We start from the raw sequence: 25,196 nt of genomic DNA, 5'->3' as shown, positions 1-25,196 counted from the left end.
TCTTCTCAAATCATTTACAAACACCAACAATATGGTTGATTTCAGATAGTTCTCAAAATTGTGAGTTTTCCTTTTCTGATTGTTCAGTCACGTCTGCACCACATTGGGTTTGAAGAAAATTTAAGTCTGTGCGCGTAGGTTTTGCAAGAAAGGATGAAGGGAATGAAAAGACTGCATGAACTGAGTTACTGTTCAGTCACTTCCCAAGTCTGCACAAACTGTGAGTTGCATCTAATCTAATCAGTTGAGAGAATTGAAGGTGAATTATGGCAAGTATGTCCATGAGGACTTAAGTTCCCAGTAGATGGTTTTGCAATAATTAGGACAGGCTAGCAGTAGGGCTTTGAATGGATTGAATATCTATGAACATTTTTGGCCTTGATTTGTAATGTATTGTTGAAGTATACAGTTTCAGCAGAGTTACTGTTATCATCACATTAAGTGTAAGAGAATGTCTTATATAGTTGCAACGTTATTGTTATGATAAAAGTGGAGTTCAGTGTAAAAGAGTTGACAAGTTATACAAATGTGTGATAGAACAGTGGAGATAGAGCAGAAAGAAAGAGACTGAAAACGAGAGATTGAGAGGGTAGAACATGACTTTAAATTGAGGTGACCCTTCTGTGCTATGCCAAGAGCTAATACTGACTAAATTTAGTGGAGAGGGAAGCAAAAATAATCAATGAGAGGACAATAAACTACTGCTCTCTAAGTGGCTTACTACAAGAAGGAAAGAGGGAAATGAACATGGCTAGTGAGTGACTGCCTCATAGAGAGGATGCCAGGCAGTAGGGAGATGATGAAGTGTGCTTGGCTGGTCAGCGAGTTAATGGTTTATGAGGCTGCTTGTAAACTGCGCATGTATTAGCCAGGGAATGCCTTTGTGTGCATTATTAAACAGCATAAATCAGTTTCCACAGGTCCACTGCTGCATAGACTTAATTACTTCAGCTTCTCTGCAATATTCTTGAAAAGCTGTTTTCACAGAACAATTCAAAATTATTTTATTTGCATTTTCTTATGAACAATGAGAAACAGAAGCAGCAATGGCTTTGATATTTTACTATTGATTAATCTTAGCTGATATGCTGTTACTGAGGCTTAATGTTGTGATGCACTTATGGCATTATTCTGTAAGCTCTCTCACCCAACTCCTGCTGTGGAAATTATGTTGTATACATGAGAAAATGAAAGGAAAGCTTTGTGTTTATTAGTGGTCTGAACCCACATCAGAAAACCTTTTGACAGATGGCAAAATGCATGCAGTGCTATTTCTGAAGAGTGAAAGGGAAGAAATTACATGGTCAAAAGTGAAATCCAAAATTTTATTTCACAAAACTGAAGTACAATTCAAAATTGTGAAACTTACTTCGTAAATCAAATCAACTTTTGGATTACAGGAACTCTTATGATCCCAATTTCTTGCTGCTGCTCCTTTGATTTCTGTGAAGTGTTTTTGAAAATCGGTCCAAGTGGCCGGCACATTAATATTTAAATGAGACAAAGTGGCCCAAGAATGTATATCTATATCATACCAGCCATCATTTAGAAAATGGTAAGCTCTTTCCAAGTTTTGAACTCCCTGTCTCATGTCAAAATAAAATCTTCAAATATTTGTCCATGAGCTCCCCCAATGCCCTGTCAGTTTATGTGCTGAGCAGTGATCTGGTTCCACTCCTAATTCTACACTGTTATAAAATTTCATACAGAATGGGAGTGAAAACATTGCAGTTGGCCTCAGTGCCTTAGGGTAAGGAGGATTAGCAGCACTGGAGAATGCAGGCAGAGTGATGTAGTGCATTGGCATATTGCTATTTCAGCTATGGGGTTCAGAATTCAAACAAGACTGATGCAATGAAAGTGTTCCTCACTGCAGCCTATAAAAGGCCCTGTATAAAATGCATTTGGGCCATCAGAGTTACTTTGGGAGTGGCTGATATGGAAGCTGGAAAACAAAATCCAGTACAATAAGCTACAACAGATAAGAATAGCAGAACTCTCAATTGCAAACATTGATCATCAAAAACGGAAAGGAATTCCATTGTCCAAACCAGCGATTCTTCAAAATAGAAGATTTATGTCGTAAAGACTGAAATTATCAGAGATGTGCTTTTTCGTCTGAGTTATGTAGGACTATCTTTCAATTACTGCATTTTCACCATTGGAATTACAAGAGCTGATCACATCATTTTTAAATTACGACAACAATGTTCTCATTTAAACTAGGATTAATTATTCTTAGGCTTCTCTAATTCTGCTTTTATGATATTCATAATATCATATAACATTTTCAATAGTGTGTGTATTTGGAAAGCTGCAAAGGACATTTTATATTCAATGAATTCAGAATGCATTACAACTCTATTTGAATGAAAAGAAGCGCACATGCAAGTTTTTCAAATTAACACTTCATTTAAAATGGGGGAAAGATAAATATATGTTTCCCATATATTAATTTGTAATTAATGACTTGTATTTAATCCAAAAAATCAGATGTATGATCAACTTATGTCACACATTATTCAATGTAGTTCATGTCTGGTCAAATTAACCCTTTAAAATGAATATAAGAAACACCATACTGGTGCCTTTTGGACTGACTGAGCAATTCAATTTTTCTGCACCAGCCACATATGCTTTATATTCCCTTCAAATCCATAACAAAATCGATCAGGTCTCTATCATGAAGAGAGCATTCACCATTCTCTGGGACGAAGAACCCCAAGAATCCTCAATTGTTTGAGTAAAGAAACTTTTTTACATGTCATTCTGAAATGATTCCATCTTGTATGACAGTGAACACCCCTCTTTATTCATTATTGCATTACACTGGGGACTTTGTGACATCTGGAAAACACCACTCATTCTAAACATCATATTCTAATTTCAATTCTGTGTTACTGTTAATTGGTTCAGCAAGGCAGCATTCCAGGTGTTACAACTGACTACAACACCCTGGGTTCAGGAGCAGTGGTAAAATAGCTGGGATACCTGATTGAACACTGAATTATAGATTATGCATAAGTGAACATAATGGTTGTTCATTTTATGATGGGAAAACTGGCAGGAATGGGTGGAATGTCATTTTGACTGCTTATCCATAGTGACTCTGTCTTCAACAGGGTAATATGTTAAAACACAATACTGACACCCAACTCACATTCCCATCTTCAATCCTGTCAGTTTCCCAACCGACAGGTTAAGTTAAAATTGCCTGTTGGTGTAGCAAGACAGACTAGGTTCAAAAGTGATGCCCTCCACTTTAACAGGCTGCTGCCACACAATTATTAGTTTTACAGCTGAAGAATGGGCATTTGGGTGAGAGGATCACTGGAATTTAACAAACCTTAATTCAATGGGAAAAGATGGGCGGAAATCGAAGAATTAAAAATCCTGAAGAGATTGGGAATGATATCCCCGACTGCCAGCACTATTGGCGAAATATAAAATAATCAACCTCTTGTTCAGAGTAACCACGTAAACATAAAATCTACTCAAAGGACTAAAACCACCTGGTTAATCACAGAAATTGAAGTGAAGTTAGTTTCCTGGGAGAGAGAAATCTGTACTTGCTTCGAAATCCAAACTTTGAAACCAGTCCAAAGAAATTGCACCAGTTTTACTTCCTCTAGCATAGTACCAAACACCTTTATGCGATTAGCCGTAGATGCTTTTACTACTGTATTGAAAGATCAGGCACGTATTGAAAGAGTTCTTTTACATGTACCAAAAATGCTGAATTTTTTTTTGCACGATTGACGTTAAGTGCCAAGCACACACACCGACTCCAATGAAGCAGTTACTCTGTTAGAGGAAATGATCTTTGCAATCTTTTTGGTGCAGATTTTCAATTTATTCTCGAGTCATGTGCAGCTGTCAACTGTCAAGAGCTAATTCACACGTGTAATTATTGTTTTTATTTTTCCCTTGTGTGAATTATCACTCTCCTGGGTAGTGAAATTATTGCTCATTCCCAGAAGGAAAGAAACAGCAATAACTGCACCGTCCCCTCCGCCTTTGCCTGACTGACCTGCCCTCCATCCTGAACCCCTACTCCCCCGCACACACACACACACACACACACACAACCACCTGTGAAAGAGTTATGCGTGTGTTTATTTTCGTATTTTCTGGGAAACTGGAGACAAGGCAATAAATGAAATGCTACCCGTCAGTGACCGAAAGTGGAATGTGAATAGTTTCCTTTTGTTCATTTGCATGGCATCTCAGCTGCATGTTGTATTCACATTGCCAGTGGCAGCAATCTCTGGAGCAGACCACAAGGCAAACTTGGTGAACTGCATGATTTGTTCTGTGTTCAATGGTTGCCGACAACCTTCTGAATCGTTACTACACACTAAGCCATTGTGTTCCGTTCGTCGATACACTCACATCAGCATTTTCAATAATTCTTAAGAAGAAACAATATGACTTAACGCATTCCTTTTCTTAAAAATTGAAATTTCCACTTTTGTTTTCAATCCCACCCCCGGTCACTGAGTAAGCTGAAAGTTAAATATCTCGCTACGGCAGCTGTGTATAGAATTGTACTGTCTGCCCTAATCCCCCTTTGAGCGGGAAGCAATCTCTCCTGCTTTAAGTACTCAATTATTTAAAAGTGTTGTTTCCTTCATGCTCGAAAACACGATGCATTTCTGTGATGAAAGGGAAAGCAAATGTTTCTAAGTACATGCATGTGGGTAATTCTGAGGTCGGCCCGTTCCAATGCTGAAAATGACATGCAAAGTGCTGACACAGGTTAAGTGGTCCTGGGAGCAAGCGATCCAGCTGGCCAAACGCTGTCTCCACTCCAGCTGACCATGTGTACAGCCTTTCGTTTTAAAGCCTCCAGTATAGTGTCTGCACTCTGATTGGGCCGCTTGGAAAGACCGAGACTCGCAGCCCCATCATTTGAAAAACACTGCCGGGGGTGGGGTGGGGAGCGAGACTACAGTAATCAATTTAACCAGTGCTTTTAATATTATTTATTATTTTAATCTGTTCCATTTATCTGCATTTTATTTTACTGCATCCGATATCCTACCCCCTCCTCCCCGAATCAACCCATCCACCCACCCCCCCAATCCCTCAATCCCCCACCCTTCCAATTCTTTTCTCTCTCTCACTTTTTTTATGCTCTTCTTGATAGTTTGGAAACACAGCTACACAAATCCGGAATGGCTTAAACTGCTGTAAACTGTCATATGATTTCAGTTTCAACTGAATGATTTAGTTCTACCAATAAGGGACAGCAAAAACAAAACGAGAGCCATACGATCGACTGTGACCACACAAGCTCAGCTGTGAGAGAGAGAAAAAAAAGGAAACGGTTGCTGCAGATCACAGCTAGTCTAATACTGCTGAGAGAAGAGAAACAAAGAGAGGGAGTGAGACAAGAAGAAAAAAAAGAAGAGAAACACCCTACCTTCAGAGGCAGGGAACACACGAACCAGTGAAAGAGATTCTGGTGTTCGCTGCAGTATCACTGCATTCCCTCCTGTAGAAGACAGTTTGACTATCCCGGGTTTCGAAATGATGATGTATTTCTGGGTAGGTACACCTTGGAACTGTTTTTGTTTTCCACATTAAGCAGCTCTCAGCTTTGTTCAAAAGACACTGCTTAGCTCTAGCAAATGCTGAATGACAGTCCGTTAGTTTGCAGGAGAAAAAAGGGTTAATGGTAATAGTTGCCTCCTTTCAACCCATACATTTGCATTACAATAGATACCTAGGTTTGAAAACTAAACCTACTAGATGTCACAATTTGATCTATGCTTTTTACCGTTATATTGTGTGTGCTGAGGAAAACTTTGTGAGTGTGCAAGAGTGCGCGATGCAGCAAAATTCCAGTGCAGGTGGAAGTTGCCAGAGAGCTACTGCATGCTTGGATTTTGACGATTCATCTGAATGCGATTGATCAGTGATCTTTGGCTTTGGAAAAGAAACAATGTTGAATGGGAGCGGCTTTAAAAGAAAAAGTTCCATTTTTTGATTGTTGAAATCTGAAAAAAAAATTTCCCGAGGCACAGAAATCAATGCACGGGGCCTTCCATAGAAACATGAATTTGTTCTACAATTTTGGACTCAGTCAAAGTGTTATGTAGCTGTCTGTAGGCTGTTAGTGTAATGTAGTTGGCTGGTCTGTGAGTGTAATCAAATGATTTAGCTGTTTTTTACTTTCTGAAGACATTTAAGCAGAGATTCATGGAGATAGTGGCTTATCTGATCACTGACACCATTTCTTGTGTTATTAAAGGGTAGGAGGGCAAGTGAGGCCCACTGAAATGTGTTAATTCGGCCCCCTTTTTCCATTTCCTTCCAAGGTTAAATCTGTCGCAAAATGTACTCATCTTTTTTTTTCCTGTATCTTTCATTCAGTGCTTTCCAACTAGCAGCATGAAAAGCTTTTGTAAAACAGATACGGTAGAAATTGAAATGACTGGTGTTGGTAAAAGTGGTATTCTAGTAGACCTTTGACCCCATGCTGCGCTGTTTTAATCATATTCTTAACAGGAATGAATTTAACCTTCTGAAAATGCTTTCTAAAATTCATTATAGCTGTTTTGTGATCATGTCTTGTATATTTTTGTGCACAAGTTTGTAAGAACTCCCTGTGATTATCCATATGAGTAAAACATGTTTTTCATGTGATATCAATAATTCACTCAGTGAAGTAATAAACTGTAAGGAAATTTTAATGTGAAAAAGAAAGTTTTAAGAATTTATGATGTTGCTGTTAATGACTCAGAAAAAATGTGTTTAGGACATAATTAGATTGTCGTTTCAAAACTGCTATTTTTAATGACATACTTCTAAGTTATACCTGAATTTGATCTATGGTGGTCACAGTGTATGTGTTTCTAAAAACTTTGTGTTATCAGTATATGTGCAGTCAACATACAGCTCTGTGAAAATACTTCAAAACTGGAAACTAGTATGGGACTTAGTGCCTCAATAAAGTCAACAATGATCTTAAAATCAATCTATGCTGTAGTCCTGACATGACAGTGCATACATCAGCTCAGACTAGCACTGTCATGTCAGGACTTACCTCTCTTGAAGCATTTCACTTCATTGTTAATACTTCAACAAGTTTTAAGGTTAGTCTGAATAGTGAACTTTTTTAAAAAAAATTATGCAATGTATGATAAAAGCATCAGTTCAAATGTCGTAAGTTTTTGTTTGCCTTCTAGAGAATCTAGCTTGCAATGAGTGGTTGTATGGAAATATAAGGTTGATAGCAGTGATGTGTCTGTCCCACAGTGTATCTGAAAATACTTTGATTATTTCTTTCCATCACAGTAATTATATTTGATCACTGTGTGTGTTTGTGTGTGTAAAAATTCTTTTTGCTCCCTTCACAGCCATAACTTGCAAATTTACTTGTAGGAATACCGCACTGTTCTCTTTTCCTGTATGTATAGGTGCATAGTGAATGCAGTGCCTGCAGTTATTGCACAGATAGAAATGGAGATGTTGGTACTTTATCCATATATTGTTTATCCCTTTTGTTACCAGTCAGACTCTGTGTTTCTTGCTGTGCCTCAATTCCCCTCATTATAATCCATTTAAAAACACAATCTTACAAAGTGAAAGTGGAGATTAAGTTGCAAAGGAGGCAACATAATGAGAACAAAAAATAAATCTCACTCATTTTCATTTGAAAAAGAAAAATGCGGGAAATCTACTCATTACTCGAAAGTGTCAAATAGGCTGTGAAGTGTGTGCACTTATTTGAAAAAACTTAGCGTATTTCAATTCTACTCTTCGGTATTTCACAATAAAACTAGCCTTTTTTTCACAATTGTGGAAATTTGGCTGTGATCTTGCATTTGTACTTCTGTGTATCTATGGATTCTGAAAATTGTGCCCTTTGGGATTTATTCTTTAATGACAAAACAGCAACTTTAAAGGCATTCAAAAGCTCATTTGTTCTGAAATCTGTAACATTTTTATTTCTATTTGCAGCATTGCTACTCTGAGGTTTTTTTTTTGCCTACATCAACCAACATGATTTAGTTGGTCTTCCAAACATGAATTGAATAATTTAGGAATAAAAACATTAACTATTTTTGGTTTAGAGCAGCAGCGGGGCCCAGTCCAATACATAGAAATCAAAGTCAATACAGCATTATTGTGCTGAGCAATATAATGATGATTGCAACACTTCATCAATATTAACATTAGTGTCATAATGTCCAACCTAATAAAATTAATTGAAAACTTCTACAAGCCATCAGCTTAAATTCACTGGTCACTACAATATTCATGTATTAGAATAGTTAGTGTAATGTGGTAATTTCAGTCATGCAACCATATGTGACTGAACGTTTCTTAATGATATTTTAAGAGATATTGTTCTTAAAAAATCTGCTAAACAATAATTATTAGTAATCAGATATTCCTAGCTGTTTTAAGGGAGCAGCTTTTCTGCAAAATGTCAACAAGAGTGACCATTCTATAAAGGCTCTGTAGCACAACAGTACAGCTGATTACCAAATACTTGGGCCTTCTGTGTTTCTCAGTCTGCAATAATGAAGCTACTTCCTTCACAAAATATGGAGCTTTTTCTTTGTTAATATATGTTGATGGCTTTTTGTTACTTTATTCTCCTGAATCAGAGGTATACACTGAAATTTAATGTATAGGAAATATGGTCAGTTGAGTCAAGAAAACTAGAGTCAGAAAAATACCATGAGACAGTTCTGTGTTTGTTCTGTCTTTTTTTGTTGGTGCAGATCTGTGTTCTGTTTGGAACAAGATTGCGAATGTCATTTTTTATTTTGCCATGTAGAAAATCTATAAAACTCAGACAATACTCGATGAATTCAAACATAATCCCCAATCAAATGGGCATACATAATTTAAAGAAATCATGATTTTTCATTATTAGTGAGTGCATACCTTATGAGCAATTCATCTCCATGTTACAAACTTTGCCTGCTTAAGGGCCAAAAACAAAAATTGAATTATGGTTCATGGAGAAGGTATACCAGATGTGTAAAAGTCCATATTTGTTCTAAAACTAACTCATGAAGTGTGACTTAAATTTTTCGTTTAACATTGGACATGTGTGTTAAAGGTAAAGTTGCCATACTTGTATTGCACCATAGGACTGCTCTGTCATTAAAGAAAAATGACTGGTGGTGGTTCAACTTAAGGGTCACCACACTTCAGGCAACGGGAGATATTGAAAAGGCAGGACATTCGTTGTAACCTCAGCCCATGCAAGAATTGAACCCATGCTGGTGGCATCACTGCACTGCAAACTCGGTGTCCACCTCACGGAGTTAATCAACCCTTAGACATGTATGGGCATGCACTGAGAAAGGACTGTTAGCGTCAGGAACTAGAATATCTCCATTCCTACCAAAGTTAGGCTTCATAATGTTCCTCACTCTAATTCACTATCATGAAGGTCAAAAATTCTACAGCTCCATTTCTGTGCTTTTCCAAACTCCTTGTTGACCTGAATTGCTGGACTGTAGGTATCATATCCCATTTCCCGATCCCTCGTTCATTACGCTGCTTAATGTATGCACTCAGATTCCCATTCTGCTGCTTGACAAAATGCTTCATCAGTATCATGCTGCTATGTTAAAGAATGCCCTGGGATATGAATAAAGTGAATGAGGGAGAGAAAATTAGGGTGCGTGAAAGTGAAGGGGGGTGGGGGAGAGAGAGAGAGAGAGAGAAAGAGCATAGACACAGAATACAGATAAAAATGGAAGCTTAAATTCTTGCTATTAAATTCACCAGCAAAAGTAGTATGTAAACAGGAACCTCTTGGCTTTGTTTGACTTATTGGCTGCAGAGTGCAAATTGTAAGAAACTTCCAGTTCTGTTGTTAAGGCACAAGATATAGTATGAGCAGCGACTTTAGTGCATCATGCCATAATGTTTACAGTTTCCTGAAGTAATCAAACTACATGTCATAATTCATTTAGCATCGATTATCTGCTAGATTCAGACATTAGAGTGTGAAATTGTTATTCTGCTGCGAGCTGCAATTTCACAAAGTCTCTGAATGGTAACCTAATAGTACAAATGAGCATTATCACAGCAGAGCTCTGAGCAAGAATGTAATCCCTGTTAACAGCGATAACAGAGTGACCTGTGGAAAGCCTCCAGATAGGATCTGTGTTTCTGAAAGCAGAATTTGTGTTTAGGGCACAGAGGGACAAGAGAAGGACTAAGCTGGAGACATGATAACATGAGATAGTACTAAATCCTGAAAAAGTAGTAACGAGCTGCAAATAGCAGGAACATGACAATCACAAAGAAAATGGCATTTCGTCGTACATATATTTATGCAAATCTGCATGACAGAAGAAGAGATATCAAATAACATGTCACACAATAAACTTGATGTAATAATCCATTCAGTTTTTATTTTATATTTTTTCCAGTACAATTATCCTTCACTGTGTTAAGGACCGTTGTGCTGGGAAACGTTTTGCTTTTTCAGTTTGCAGCATCCACACCAGGGATTTCTGCCTGAAGTTGAATTAAGAGCTGTGTGAGAACACTGCCTAAATATCAACCACAAAGACCACCCAGTCCTATACCTGTTACCTGCACCATCTCTTTAAATGATGCCAGCAAAATTCCTACATTTTGGCTTGTGTGGCAACTAGTTTTAAAGCAGTTTACAAGATCGTCTTGCGTGTCAGCTGGAGAATAGATTAAGACAACCAACAAAGATTTTTTGGCAAAGCATTTTGCCATTTTTTTTTCTGGTTAGTGAGCTGAATTTGTTATTCCTTTGAAGTGTTCTTCAGAATTCTGAATAAAAGATTATTGTATCTGTTGTTGATTTGAGCATTTTTGAATACTGACCGTAGCTTAGGTAATCAAAGTGATGCTTCTCTATGAACTCATTAGGGACAAGTAAATAATTATTTAATTGAATAATTAATCTTACTCTCGACTTAATGTTTTATGTAGTTGACATCTATGACAGCTGTTAATATGCATGGCAAAGGAAGGTCTTTCATCATTATTTATTATGCAGAGCCTTGTGGGTTTTAAAAAAGTTGTAGCATTAACAAAACTGAAAAGGCAAAAGTTTGTAAAGGGATAAAAGAACAGCTTTAGCAAACGACTGTAGTTTGGAAATCACTGTGAATTTATTACCTGTAATCTTCCAGATTGTTGCCCCATTAGTGGTTTCATTAATAAACTCAGGTTTCTCAGTTTTAAACTGCATTGGGTACAAAGCCAGATCAAGACTTGTGTCGCAGCATAGTGGCTTCAATCAGTGTACACCGCTCAAAGCATGTATTAGAACTTAAGATGCATTCAAAAATAAAGTGAGTGAGCCATTGGTAAGATTGGTAAGTTGCATTCCACCTTCTCTGGAGACAGGCATCTGTAAGCTTGAATGAGTAGAATATGATGAACTTTTAATTTCAAAAATATACTTTATTCATAAAAATCACTTATTAGGACATACAAAGGTTCTAAATCATAGCTGTGCAGTCTTTGCAGAGAGGCAGAAAAACATACAAAACATTGGAACTTTGACATTTCTCAGAACTTTACTACAGTTGCAAAAAAAAGGCATTTCCTACTTATGCAGGACATTATTAATGTCCATTTTGAGGCACCGGGAGGGTCTGACAACTGAACAACTGTTTTACTTTGTTAGGAAGACCCTTGACAGTGGTCTTTCCCCACTGCACATTGGTGACAGCTGCCCCAAGCTCTAGTGAGTCCCTCAGCATGTATCCTGGACCTTGGGATATACCAGTCTGTAACACTCGGCCGAAGTCAACTCTTTACACTGGAATGAGTAGAATATTATACTGAATGTCATGTAACAGGTGAAATGTTAGGACCTGTAGCCATTTACCTAGGACTCTGAAATAATAAAATACCTTTGGAATGATGCTGAGCTGTACTCACACTGTCATCTTTAGCTTTCTATACATGATGAGGAAGGGCCACTTGAACCCTCTGACTGGGACTATGCTGCTAGCATTTCTTGGACTGTTCAGTCACAGACATGTATAAAAGTACCTGATTGTTGTGTTTTCCAGACTCCAATCTGTGTCTGTCCCTTGTTGGTAAGGTGAGGAAGTCCCAGCTTATTGCAGGAGCTTCCTCTTAGCCTCTGCTGCGCTATTTAAGTAACGTGCTGGTATGGAAGCGGATGACATTTTCAACGTGTTGAGAGAAACAAATGATGACAGGTTTGATTAAAAGTAGCTGTTTCTGTTCTGACTCCATTACTGTTCAGCATGTTAAGGACTGTCACAATGAGATATTTACTCATTGTGGTTAGTAACGACTTGGCAAAGATGGAGAATGGCAGAGCAAAGCGGAAAACACAAACTGGGGAGATTTTACTGGGAGTTTGAATGTGTTAATTAGTGTGTTCTGATACCGGGATAAGGCTTTGCTCGTGCATAGTTTTCTGGGCTGTCACCGTATGTTTATTTCTGAACTATTACGTGGTTTATTTGTAGCTGTTAATTCAAATAATATTTGGTTTGTTCCTTTTAAACTGAAATTGTTGTAATTTCCTGACTGCTATAAAGTAATATGTGTAAACATGATTTGAAATTGTTAAAAATAATAGCAAATATACTACAATTTTGGACAACATAGAGTCTGTGATTTAGGTTACTTTTCCCTTGGCCTTTATAGGTTGATAAGAATCTTGGATTGCAACAAATTTCCCAATCCCTATCCAGGAGAGAGTTAGATTTCCTAGTTGATTTCATTGCCTCCAGACAAATAGGAAAAAATGAACGAGAAGCTTCCATTCTGCAATCTATACTTAAAACTGCAGATAAATGGGAATACAGGACATGATCAATCTAAGATCTGAAGCCATCACTGATCACACTGCCTCTGACATCTTCTGTCATACATAAAAAAGGCCAAAAACCTGCTGAATAAACTCATGTCACAGCGTGAATCCTTGACCTCAGGATAAAACTGATGCAGACATGGGAAGAAGAAGACCAAGGGTGGATGTTAGCAGCTGTGTGTGTATTTACGTAGCTTTTGGAGCTACTCAGAACCTTTTGCGATTTGCAGTTTCATGACCTCCTCTTTTCCGCATTTTTCCAAGTGGTCTATGCTTTTTCCTCGGGTTGTGGAGTCCAAAACTAGAGAGATTAGGTTTAAGGGGACAGAGGAAAGACTTAAAAAGGACCTGAGTGATAACTGCTTCACACAGAGGAAATCGTAGAGGCTGGTACAATTAGAACATTTAAAAGGCATCTGGACAGACATTTGCATAGGTTTAGAGGGATATGGGCGAAATGCTGACAAGTGAGGTTAAGTCAGATTGGGTTGAATGGAGGGGTCTGGTTCTGTGCTGTATAACTCAATTACTCTATATTCTGGTGCAAACCACAAATTCCTCCTGAGCGTTTTTCTGTAACTCTACACAATAGACCAGATAATGAAAGTTTGAGAATCCTCCGTTCACACTTACGCTGGGTCTGAAGCTTTTAATTAAAAAGCAGTATCCAATTTGTACAATAGAGCAGGTCACATACAACAAGCCTGCAGCCGCACAGTAAAGGTCGAAGGTCAACAACCAGAGCATGGAGGAAAATCTTTCCATGTTTGCACTTCTGAGTGGACACTTTTATCTGAGGTCTTTCCCAATTTTATGCTTAAAATCAGATTATTTTTAAAACTTTTGCTTCTTCATGTGAATATTGGTGGAAACCAGCCTCTCCTCAGACCTATTCATTGACACATCTGAGCGCTACAGGTTTTGCTCTTGGGGAATTGGACATAAACATTGATGACAGGCTTAGAGTAGAAGAGCAAATGTTTCAAAGGTTTGCAATGCTTTTGACAGATGAGATTCAGGCTGGTTAAGTGTTACTCAGTGTGCGACGGAAATATGTTTTGTTTTAGCATCAACATTGAGTCAAAGGTTTAAATATTAGGGCAAATTCTGTGGATGTGTTGCTGAACTCCCTTCTTGGACAAGCTCAGCAAGTATTTTCACTGCTAGTGCTCCAGAATTTGCTGTGTTTACATTCTGCTGTTGATTTGAGAATTGGGATATTTGCTGTTAGCTGTTATGTGTGCCTGATGACAATGGGGAAACTACCTCTTGAGCAGATAATCTGCACTGCCACTAGCATCTTACTTATGTTTCACCATTGACAGCAGGGTCAGTGTCCCTCTAAGTTCCGTTCAGCAATATAAACATAGTACAAAAATACTGCTGATTTTAGCTAGTTACAAGCAAAATTGCAAAGAGACTGCTGTGAAGTCTGTGGAATGAAACTTTGCTAAATGTTCAAATTGGAAAGTGAAAATGTTACATTTCTGACTTTATTTGGAAGTAGTGTTGGTGTTCTTTTTGATCTAGTTCAATTCAACATTTGCTTCATTACAGCCAGGTGAAAAGGGGTGAACCGACTCCCCTTTTTTTCACTTTTCCAGCTGGTTCGCAGTAAAAACTTGAATTACCGTCAGCAGGAGGCTGTACTGTTCTCCAATTAAAATGAAATTCACAGTTTTTACTGACCTTTAATCAGCAATATGGAACCAATAACAAGTTTTCCTTGAGTGAAAATGCAATTTGATTACCTGCCAGTACTTAGTAAAATAATAGAAATGCACAATCAAGGAAATGGCCTTTTGCACCCTGCCCCACATATGCACATGCATACACACCCACCCCTCTCTCTCTCTCTCTCTCTCTCTCACACACACACACACACACACACAAAGGAGGAGATGGGGCTCAGTACTAGGAAGACACAGCTTATAATTCTTTGTGTGTCTTTAAGGTTTTAACCTGAGACCATAGTTGCATAGTTGTTATTCTTAAATGCCATCAGTCGTGACGAATATTGCAATTACCTTTTCTGTTTCCAGTTCCTTGATGCTTATATGGTACTACTAAACTGGATACTTTGCATCTAGGTAGAGGGTGAACCTAATCAACCTGTGTTCGGTTCTGCATTTTTAATACCATTTCTGATCTATCAAAAAAGAATTCCTTGAAATAGCAGCTTGTTTGCATTTTCCATATCTTCTAGGGTTATGCTTCAGGGTTTGACAATTGCAGGCAAGGTATCATCTTCAACAGTGAGCATTCTTGTAATGGTGTAAATCAAACAGGTGATGAGGACCTTTTCACACTTCCCACAGGGCCGAATGGATTATTCTTCCTCTGCAAAGATGTCAATTTCAGCTAACACAGTCTGATCTCATTATATCGGTTTCATGCAACCTTGCCCACCTGAGTTGATCTGGTGATCGCTGTGGCCATGTTAAGTCAGTGCTCTGGGTCCTCTTAAAATCATTTCAAGTGATGAAAGTGTCAGGTATTAAATCGGCTGATGGAATTTAGAAATCCATAGTCCATATTTTTATATCATTGTGACAATTTTTCTAAGTCTCTCGTTAAAGCGTCTGAGTATATTTATCACAGCAGAATAAGAGGACTGAACCTAACTAAACCTGATGCAAACCTTTCCAATGGTGACCAGAAGATTGAATATACTTTTCAATTGCCTGGCAGTTTCCTAATAGTGATCAGGAGAAAAAAAAGCTAATGATGTAAGATAATGCTAAGTTTAGAGAGTGTCACCATACTGTGAAATTTGAATGAATCTTTAAACATTTTTTAATATACCACTGCAAAATGCCATTGACTACAAAAGCTGTACAGTCTTCATCTGTTGAGGGCCAGACTTAAATCACAGAATGCACAATCTGAACATAAAGTTATTATACTTTTATGTCCTGAAGTCCATGGACAGAGATTACTACGTTCAATCTCTTTGAGTCTATGTATATTTGATCTCCTGAAGTCCTGTGTTGCAGGTTTATTACATTCACTCTCTTGCAACCAGTGTGCACAGGCTATTACACTTGATCTTCTGCAGTCACTCAGGTGGGATGGGTGGTGTTTGTGAGCAAGATTTAATGTGTTTGGCCATTTGGATTTTACCCAAGAGATTTTTCTGTATTTAGCCTCCCACAGTCCAGATGCTGTTCAGGCTCTATTTTTAGAGTCTCTATACCACTCCTGTTCTATAAACCCAATGTAATTGCACACTTGGGCCTTGGTAAATCCTGTACTAATGTTAACTTTTGGGTATTCAGAAGGAAAGCGGCATTTACAACCCAGCAAAAACACACACACACTCAGCACATCTGCTGTCAATATTTGGACAGCAATATTGCTCAGTCCTTTATTTGACAGATAACATTAATGAATTTTTGGAACATGTAAGATGAAGTTACAGGAGGGGTTTCTGTGTTAAAACTCAATCGTTTTTTTTAACTCTGAATAAAATAGCATGCCTCTGAGTTGTAAACAGTCCATTGTAATTTGTAGAGGCAGCAATATGAAAATCAAGCCTATCAGTTCTTGTGAACTTGACGGGAAGTATGTCGATTTTCCACCCAGCCTTTTGATGTTATTCGGTGCCTGTAGATGTGCTATATACCTGGTAACTCCCAGTTGTTGCTTTATTAGGTTAGAGGGTGGAATAGTTCAAATCCTCAAGAGAAATGACCACTCTTGAGTCATAGGGAAAGATTTTATTCAAGTATATGGAAGGGAGAAAATGTATCTCGGTTCTCAAATTACTTCTCAATAACACATCATTGCAGTATACATGTATAATTATCAACAGGCATGGAGGCCACTGTTATCTCAGCCCTTAGCCATGGTCTGTTAGGTTCTGTGTTGATTCAACTGTCCTGTTTTTCATTTGGTTCTCCTTCTATCCATTGTGCTGCAATGGATGTTTACACAGAGTTTTATTGTTTCAACAGCTGAACTGTCATTCTCAAAATGACCCTTGGTCAAGTTATCCATCATCTCAGAAGGAATCTCACCATAACTACTGCACTTATTTGAAGACTACCGTGCAATTGCTTAACTAAAATTAACCTCATCCTCTCTATTTCAGTCCCTCCTTTTTACCTGTTGGACAGTTACAACATGATTCAGTTGGGATGTTCCTGACAGTATCTACTCACTAATAGCTGTAGGGTACAACTGGAGTTCAGTCGCCTTCAGATCTTCAAATTCACCATTTCATTTGGTTTTACCCAAGCCTTAAAGACCTGCACTGGGCCTAGAATTGCTATTTGCATGAGATGGCAAAATCTTCATAAATGTTTCCAATTTTCATATTCCCTAGGGTAGAGGGTCTTGGTTGAGGTGAAAACAGGGGTGTATTTCTCAGTGTTACAATCTGCACCACCTGGTGTACAATCCTCTTCTGGCAGCAGCAAACACAATGCTCTAGTAATCTAACCGCACCCTTGGCTAGGTTTATTTACACCCCACCCCTCCTGATTGACTGATTGGATTTGTTTGATGTTCCTCTTGGTGATGGCTAGTGTCCTCCCCCTTGCCAACTGAGCAATATTTCCAGGCATTGTCAATATTTAATGAAGTATTACACTATGCCATGAATATGTAGCCAGTGAAGGCCATGCCTGCAAGATCCATCTCTCCCACAGTTGGTAGGGGAGGTTGGGTGTGGTTAGTGCTCGGTGAGCAGAAAGTGGGATTATTGTCACACTCCAGTTCTCATGAGAAGAACATTGTCTGACCTGTCAAAGAGCGTCACAAAATTAGGGAAATTTGGACTGCGTTAAAGGCGTATTCATGGGAACAAATCATTCCATTATGGCACAGGTGTCACTGGTGGGTTTCATTGTGGAACAGGAGCAGATAATGCAATGCTGCCACTCAGTAGAGCATTCTCACTTTGTCATCAACAGGGTGCCATTCACACCCTGGAGCTGTGTATCCTGGAATGCTATTAGGTACACTACCCAAGCATTTCTACTTGCAAGGATGCAACATTTCAGCCTGTTGTATATACTGGGGAACAGGACCAAGTTTTCTGTGCTCAATAGCCAGTGTAATTTTATCTGTAAGGTCTTGATGCAATGTGTAGCATTCAGACTACTGGAGAATCAGTTGTATTAATAATGATCTGGAATGGTAGTTTTAATCCTCCTACTAATCCACTACCAACCCTCCAGTTGGTCAGTCTGTAAGTGCATCCCCAATTGCCCAGTGAATTGGGTGATGAACCAGAGAATATTACCACTCAGGTTCTACTTCTTAATTTGTTGTCTAACTCTTCATACTGATTGTGCAAATCTGCTTACTTGTGGCGTTGGTAACTACATGGACCACAACAACTGGATCCTCTGTTTTCTCATTCAAAGTTCTTCTCAAGCCTTGAGCAGATGTTCTCAACCCTGGCACTGGGCACACAGCACTTATGTCTAGACTTGTACTGTCTGCTACGGAGAGCAGTACCCATTTCCCTGACCATACTGTTCCTTATTACAATTTTTGCTCCCCTGACGTGAATGCTTTCCTCTATCACAGTGCCATGGTCATTTTAACTCGTCCAAACACGCTGAAGGAATCTCAAACCTATTTAATGAGTACAAAGGTTGAGACTCCTATATTGCTGCTGTCTGAGTCCCCTTAATTGCAGTCACATTTCCCTTTCCTTGACCAGTGCCAAATCAGGAGACCCTATCCTAAGGGATGGGATTTCTTCCTGGAATAAAGTGCCCTTTTCCTGATATGCCACGGTATGCACAGCTCAACATCCAGCTCACTGACTCTTGAGCCAAAGTTCCCACAGCCATTGACATGGGTTTAGACAGAGATGCATCTTTATTCAAAGCCAGATGATCAATTGTCAGTCTGTGTGCTCCACCTAGTTTCAGGACACACGACATAGGTAGCATAGTTGTGGAGGTAATCTTTGCAGCATCTTTCTCTCAATTAGTTGTTGAGCTGGGACCTCAATTTGCTGCTTTTGCTTCTGGTTTAACTCAATACTGCCGGTGAGGTTGGCATTCCTCACCAGGCATCACTACTGCATCCATTCTTGCATTTCCACAACTTTGTTTATACCTAGCCCACGTCCCTGGGACCTGGAGACTTAAAATGTGACATACGTCACCTGTTGTCCGGTGTTGTGTAATGGATTTTAGTGCCACTGTTAGGATTGGGTTAGCTACAGTAACATGTTTCCCCATCAAATATTATTCCTGTCCCCTTGTAATGACATGTTTCCTCCAGGGATCCTTTCGAGCTCCTATCTCACTTGACCCATTAATTTTTGACATTGTAACTGCAACTTTTGGGCACACCCAAAAATGTGAGCATCATATTCTTGATCTCCATTAATTGTGCGATGATTAATTTATAATTGACAGTGAGGCACTTGTATCAACTAACACCATCATTTCCCTGATAATAAAATGTGAGGCTGGATGAACACAGCAGGCCAAGCAGCATCTCAGGAGCACAAAAGCTGACGTTTCGGGCCTAGACCCTTCATCAGAGAGGGGGATGGGGGGAGGGAACTGGAATAAATAGGGAGAGAGGGGGAGGCGGACCGAAGATGGAGAGTAAAGAAGATAGGTGGAGAGGGTGTAGGTGGGGAGGTAGGGAGGGGATAGGTCAGTCCAGGGAAGACGGACAGGTCAAGGAGGTGGGATGAGGTTAGTAGGTAGCTGGGGGTGCGGCTTGGGGTGGGAGGAAGGGATGGGTGAGAGGAAGAACCGGTTAGGGAGGCAGAGACAGGTTGGACTGGTTTTGGGATGCAGTGGGTGGGGGGGAAGAGCTGGGCTGGTTGTGTGGTGCAGTGGGGGGAGGGGATGCACTGGGCTGGTTTAGGGATGCAGTAGGGGAAGGGGAGATTTTGAAACTGGTGAAGTCCACATTGATACCATATGGCTGCAGGGTTCCCAGGCGGAATATGAGTTGCTGTTTTTGGATTTTTTCCAGTTCCCTCTCCCCATCCCCTTCTCTGATGAAGGGTTGAGGCCCAAAACGTCAGTTTTTGTGCTCCTGAGATGCTGCTTGGCCTGCTGTGTTCATCCAGCTCCACACTTTGTCATCCAGACTGTAACCATCCCAGTTCCATACTGAAAGGCTCCATTTGCTACATTCCCCAAGTCTACATTCTAATCTGAATTGACCTAAGGGAACAGTTGCCCTGCAGAGGCCCCAGCTATCTTTGGACAGGCTGATCCACCTTAATCAAGTGTATTTCTTGCTTCTTTAGTAGCTTGCCATTCTTTTAAGTTAACCTACCTACCTCAGGCTTCCCTGATTGACCACAATGGCAACACTGGGATGAAAACATTGTTCCCTTCTCTTTCTTTGCTTTCAACAACCTTGCCCACTTCATGCTTGTCTGGAAGCTTCACAGCTTTCTTTAGTCATTGACACCAAACATTTTCGTTTTTATTTACCAAAAAGACTGATGAGTGATCCCCTTGTCTGCCATGATTAGAGTTTGGTTTAATGTTATGTCTCTTGCTTCTAGGAATTATATATCTCTCTTTTTACCCTATAGCTGTTCATTAATTTCCCTAGTTTACCCTGAGAACAATATCAGGCCTTTGGTCACGCCTCAGTCCTGCCACTGTGATGCTTCACCTGCAGGTTCATTCTTTGGTCTGGGCCTTCATATTGACCTCATCAGTTCCTTGTTGCAAAAGCTAACCACCCTTTTTAGTGAGCAGTAAATATACTCACTATTGCCTGATGCCAACATTTGACCAGTGCAAATGGTTAAGTCTTAGATTCTGTCAACTACACCAGTTGTTGAGGTAGTAAAGGACCGTTCTTGAGCCTCTATGGGTCAATGAAACAAAGAATTCATGTATTCAAACACATGCAAGGGAGAAGATCTTAGTTACGCAAAGAGCTTTACAATAGTATAACATTTATTGCACATATCTCTGTTCTCAACTTCATGCAGGCCCCTGTTATCTCACCCTTTAGCCTTGGGTTTGCAGCTTTCCACAGTGATTCAACTACCCAGTCTGTTCCCTTTTTTACCTTGTTTTCAATTGCAGTGATTGCTTACTCAGGCTCGTGCTGTTATGACTGCTGAATTCACATTCCCAAAACCACCAATGGTCAGTGAATGCCAAAAGAAATCAAGCATAACTGTAAAACTTACATCAAGATTGTCATGCGCTTTAACTTAAACTCAAGGCTCGTGTAATTTTGAAACAGTGAACTAACTTTATTGTGCAATTGTCTCACTCTCCCAAAATCTCCAGTGAAGGAAGGAAAGAGGAAATATTAAGAAATCCCACAGCAAGATGACCTGCAGAAGTAGCAGTAGAAGAAAGGGGAAGACAGAAAAAAGGGGAAAGAAGAGGAAGGTAGACAAAAGGATAAGATAGTAGCCCCAAAACCATCCTGGTGTTTTACATGACATGCATTTTGCAATTTCTAAGCTTCAAGTACAAACCTGTGGCAAAAGCCCAGTGGTACTATCCCTGGCAGTGGGAATGGGACATGGGAAAAAGTAAAATTTGAGCACATTTTCCCCAGAATAAATGCATGATGGTTTTGCAACAGTATTATAAGATACGTGTCTCAGGAGCTGCATAATCTTGCAAACACAAAGTCACCATTTACAAAGCACGAGTTGCATAATTACAGAGCTTGTCAATATCAGAGAATTCCATCTTTAGTTTCAAAATGTGGTTCATGACCAAAGAAATAATAAAACATGGTAAAAAACTGCTTTAAAAAGGTTAGGGCTCCATTTAATGAGACCAATACATTAAAATAGGTTGCATTTTAAAACCACAATGGTAGAGCCTCAATCAGAGTTGATAAATAATTAGATGTGAACTTAATGTAGCCAATTAGACTGTAACTCTGTTATGAGGGTACTCTTGATGCCTATAATTAAAGAATGACAGAAGAATTAAGAATGATGTGCAGGACTTTCTGATATCCAAGCTTCACGTAAAAGTTATGTTTAAGTTAATATTCAGGTTTAAAACAGTGAGAAATATGTACTAAAAATTATCAGACATTTTAATTATTATATTTTGTAATTTGATTTATGGGAATTCTATAATTCAACCCAGAATTTCTTGGTGTTATTAATCTTTTAACAATTGAGTTCCAGGCCACAAAATTTGCCTCCATAGTTCTAATCGTCTCTGGTAGTGCTGTTTTAGTGCCGAAATCATACCTGTGCTGCTTCTGTTCACTTTTGGGATGACTCACAATGAAGTCTAGCTTGGTCAAGACATTAACACAGCCGTTATGATCCCTTGGTGAAATGGACAGATTGTGACATAAATGCTCACCCTGATTATGCTTCTGCTTTAAACATGAACATTGAATAATGCAAGGTACCCCATTTCTCTCAATCCCAATGCTAACTAAAGGGATCATCAACAACTTAGGTAATTATTTCATTCTTTTGGCTCTGTTTGGGCTTGTGGCATTGTTGAGTGTTCTGAGAAATTTGAGGAGCGTGTTGGTTCTGACTGTAAGGTGTTTAGATGCGGCACTTTCTCCTCGTCAGGGACCCCAGAGAAGGAGTCCCAACTGGGCTTCAGCAAGAGAGGGAGATGGTACAGAGGTGTGAAATACAAAGACAAGCTGTTTACAGAAACGGAAAGGCAATAAGGGCTCTTGGCATTAGACCTCAGTTTAGGGTCGTCCAGAAGCATTTTTCTTACTTTCACCTGATCCAGGAGAAATTTGTTCAGTAACTTACCAAGGACGGATCCACAGTTCTCTGCCATCTCCTGCAAGAGAGAAGGAAGCATCTGTTTGAGTATGGCACAATGTATTTGTGCAGTGTGCCTGCCACAGTTGAATTGCTGACTGTGTGTAAGCTTTGAGATGGGAGCCCATGGAAGTGAGGTATCAGCCATGATTGGTGGAGGTTATTAGCTGGTGAATGAAGGCATTATCATAAATTGAGCAGTGTACTGTGAGCCTGGTGATACAACCAGTAAGATATGTTTAGCACATTCTCTCACCTTGAGGTCATTGAACTACTTGTGGCAGTGTACCCAGGACCTTGGTGCTAAGTTGCTGACATTAACCACACGGGATACCTACTTTCACTTTCTTCTTAGTATTATATATGCATGGAGGGGTCCCGAACCCCTGAGGGAAGAGGACCAGTTTCCTACCGTACAGCTTGCTCCAATAAAACCTTCAGCCTTGCATCAGAGAATGTTGCAATCTCCTCCCTGGCCTGATGTGCCACCTTTCAATGTTCGTCCTGTTTTCTTACCTCCCCTTTTCACCATCTCTCGCTCCTGCCATATGCCTTTGCCTATAAGAAGTGCAAGCTGGCGGAATTAGTGCTTGCCTCTCACGAATCTGGATACACTGCTTATGCACTCAGCCACTCAACGGTTCATTCATTGACGGGCTACATGCAGGATGTATGACATTTGTGTGATGTTTGTGTTACTTTGAACAGATGCACACTGCAGTTCCATGCACAGTTTTAGAGAATATCCAATTTACCTTCCTTGGCATTTTGGGATGATAAAGCATGTGAGGCCTTAGAAAAAGTCGATCAGTTTTGGTTTTATTACTTCCGCGGACGAGTCAGTTTTCTTCCACGTCACCTATGTTTCAGTGGTTGTCAAAGTGCTCGCCAGCATTTTGTTCCCCAGGCTGCCTGTTGATTTGATATTTGCATTTTGATGCCGGTAATCCTCATGAAGAATTGGACAATATTCCAACAGAACATTCACAGTTATCGATGCACATTATCAAGAAAAATCAGACAACGCGCAAAATTCAACACGTCATAAATTTCCTCAGTTTTGTTTTACAACATCTAGCTAAGTCATTTCAATGCAAATTTTCAACAAATTCTGCTTATTATTATTCCATGTTAACACTTCTATATGACATTTTAACTAGGCAATCTTCTCCCACCAGCTAACCGCAAGAACCTGGATTAAACTGAACTGATCAGGACGGCATGGTTATAAACCAATAGACCTTCGAGCAGGATTACACAGTAATCAAGCAGCAAGAGGGAGATTCCTGCCTGTAAGAGCCCAGAAGCAGAGTTTATATTGCAGCCTGAAGTGAAATGCAGCTAATGAGCAGCATGATGGCTCAGTGGTCACACTGCTGCCTCACAGCAACAGGGACCTAGGTTTGATCCCAGCTTTGGGCAACTGTGTGAAGCTTGCACCTTTTTCCCATGTCTACATGGACTTCCTCTGGGTGCTCCTCTTTCGTCCCACAGTCCGAACGTGTGCAAGTTATGCTAAATTGACCATAGTGTCCATGAGTTTGCAGAACAGGTGGTTTGGCCATGGAAAATACAGGGTCACAGGGATGGGGTAGTGGATGTGTCTGGATGAGATGCTGCTGGAGGGCTGGTGCAGACTCGATGGGCTGAGTGGCCTGCTTCTGCACTTTTGGGATTCTATGATTCCACGATAATCTGATAACAAAATTTACTTGCCCCTTAAACCTCTTTCATTCATATGTGATGCAGTATTTGGGAGCCAGCAATCCGTCGTCACCAAACTGCTCCAAAACCAGCAGGAGATAAATTGCATCGTCTCGGAACTGGTGAATTGTCACTGTGAACACCGTGCAGCTCATGAAGGTTTAAAGGCAGGTTACTCAGCTGAGCTCTGGGCCTGAGATAATGAGTGTAGGATAAAAAGGAAAAAATATTAATCTTCATAAATAAAATGGTACTCATTCATGAACAGATCACAGTAGGTTTGTGTGCAGTGGGGATAGGTGTCGAAATTCTGGAAGTGAACCTGATAGGATTTTGATATGGGTAACTTGGGAACAATATGAAGGATTGAGGGTTTCCTCACCCGCACATTTTCTAGTAAAAAAATCCCTTTGACACAACTTGAAAACAGAAGTGCGCCACAGTTCGCCGGCTAACGTTACACTGAAAATTACAGGGACATTCTCCGGACCACTGTATCATGAAAGCCTCCACATTTCAGCTTGTTGCTGTTACAGGGTGATAAAATAAAATATTCAATTTGCCTGCATTGTCACCTCTAATACTGAAAGAAGCATCAAAACAATTTCACTGGACTCATAGTGCTTCGTTGAATTTTTCTTATGACGTTGGATCATTTGCACGTTTTATTTAATTTATTTTTGAAGGCATATGGCAATATATGATAGAAAAATTAATAAAATGTGGGCAGAATATTGATGTGAATATTTTGCTTGTGGTTAGCTAGTTTTCAGTTTAAGTGGATTTCTTTATCATTTGGAATTTTAAAATTACTCTATATTGCAGGCTTAATCTTATTTCCTATTTGAAAAGGCTTATACCTGAATCCAACTCAAAGCTTGATCACTGTACCTTTTTGAATATGTTAGCTTGGGATGGATTTTCACTATGAAGGTGGAGAGCTCAGATTTA

General features: G+C 39.5%; 1 long non-coding RNA gene across 1 annotated transcript in view; it reads left to right on the top strand.

Annotated features, from left to right (window-relative positions):
- LOC125463629 (uncharacterized) overlaps positions 1-7,744 on the top strand; it is an 857,594-nt gene extending 849,850 nt beyond the window's left edge. Inside the window, exon 4 of the long non-coding RNA XR_007249877.2 lies at positions 5,150-7,744. This is a non-coding gene — a long non-coding RNA (uncharacterized LOC125463629). The remainder of the gene's footprint in view (positions 1-5,149) is intronic.
- Positions 7,745-25,196: the final 17,452 nt, after the last annotated feature.

The sequence above is a fragment of the Stegostoma tigrinum genome, chromosome 22 (genome assembly GCF_030684315.1).
Source record: "Stegostoma tigrinum isolate sSteTig4 chromosome 22, sSteTig4.hap1, whole genome shotgun sequence".
NCBI classification, from domain to species: Eukaryota; Metazoa; Chordata; class Chondrichthyes; order Orectolobiformes; family Stegostomatidae; genus Stegostoma; species Stegostoma tigrinum.
Note: the sequence above shows the minus strand (reverse complement) of the source record. Positions and strands in the feature narration are given on the sequence as shown.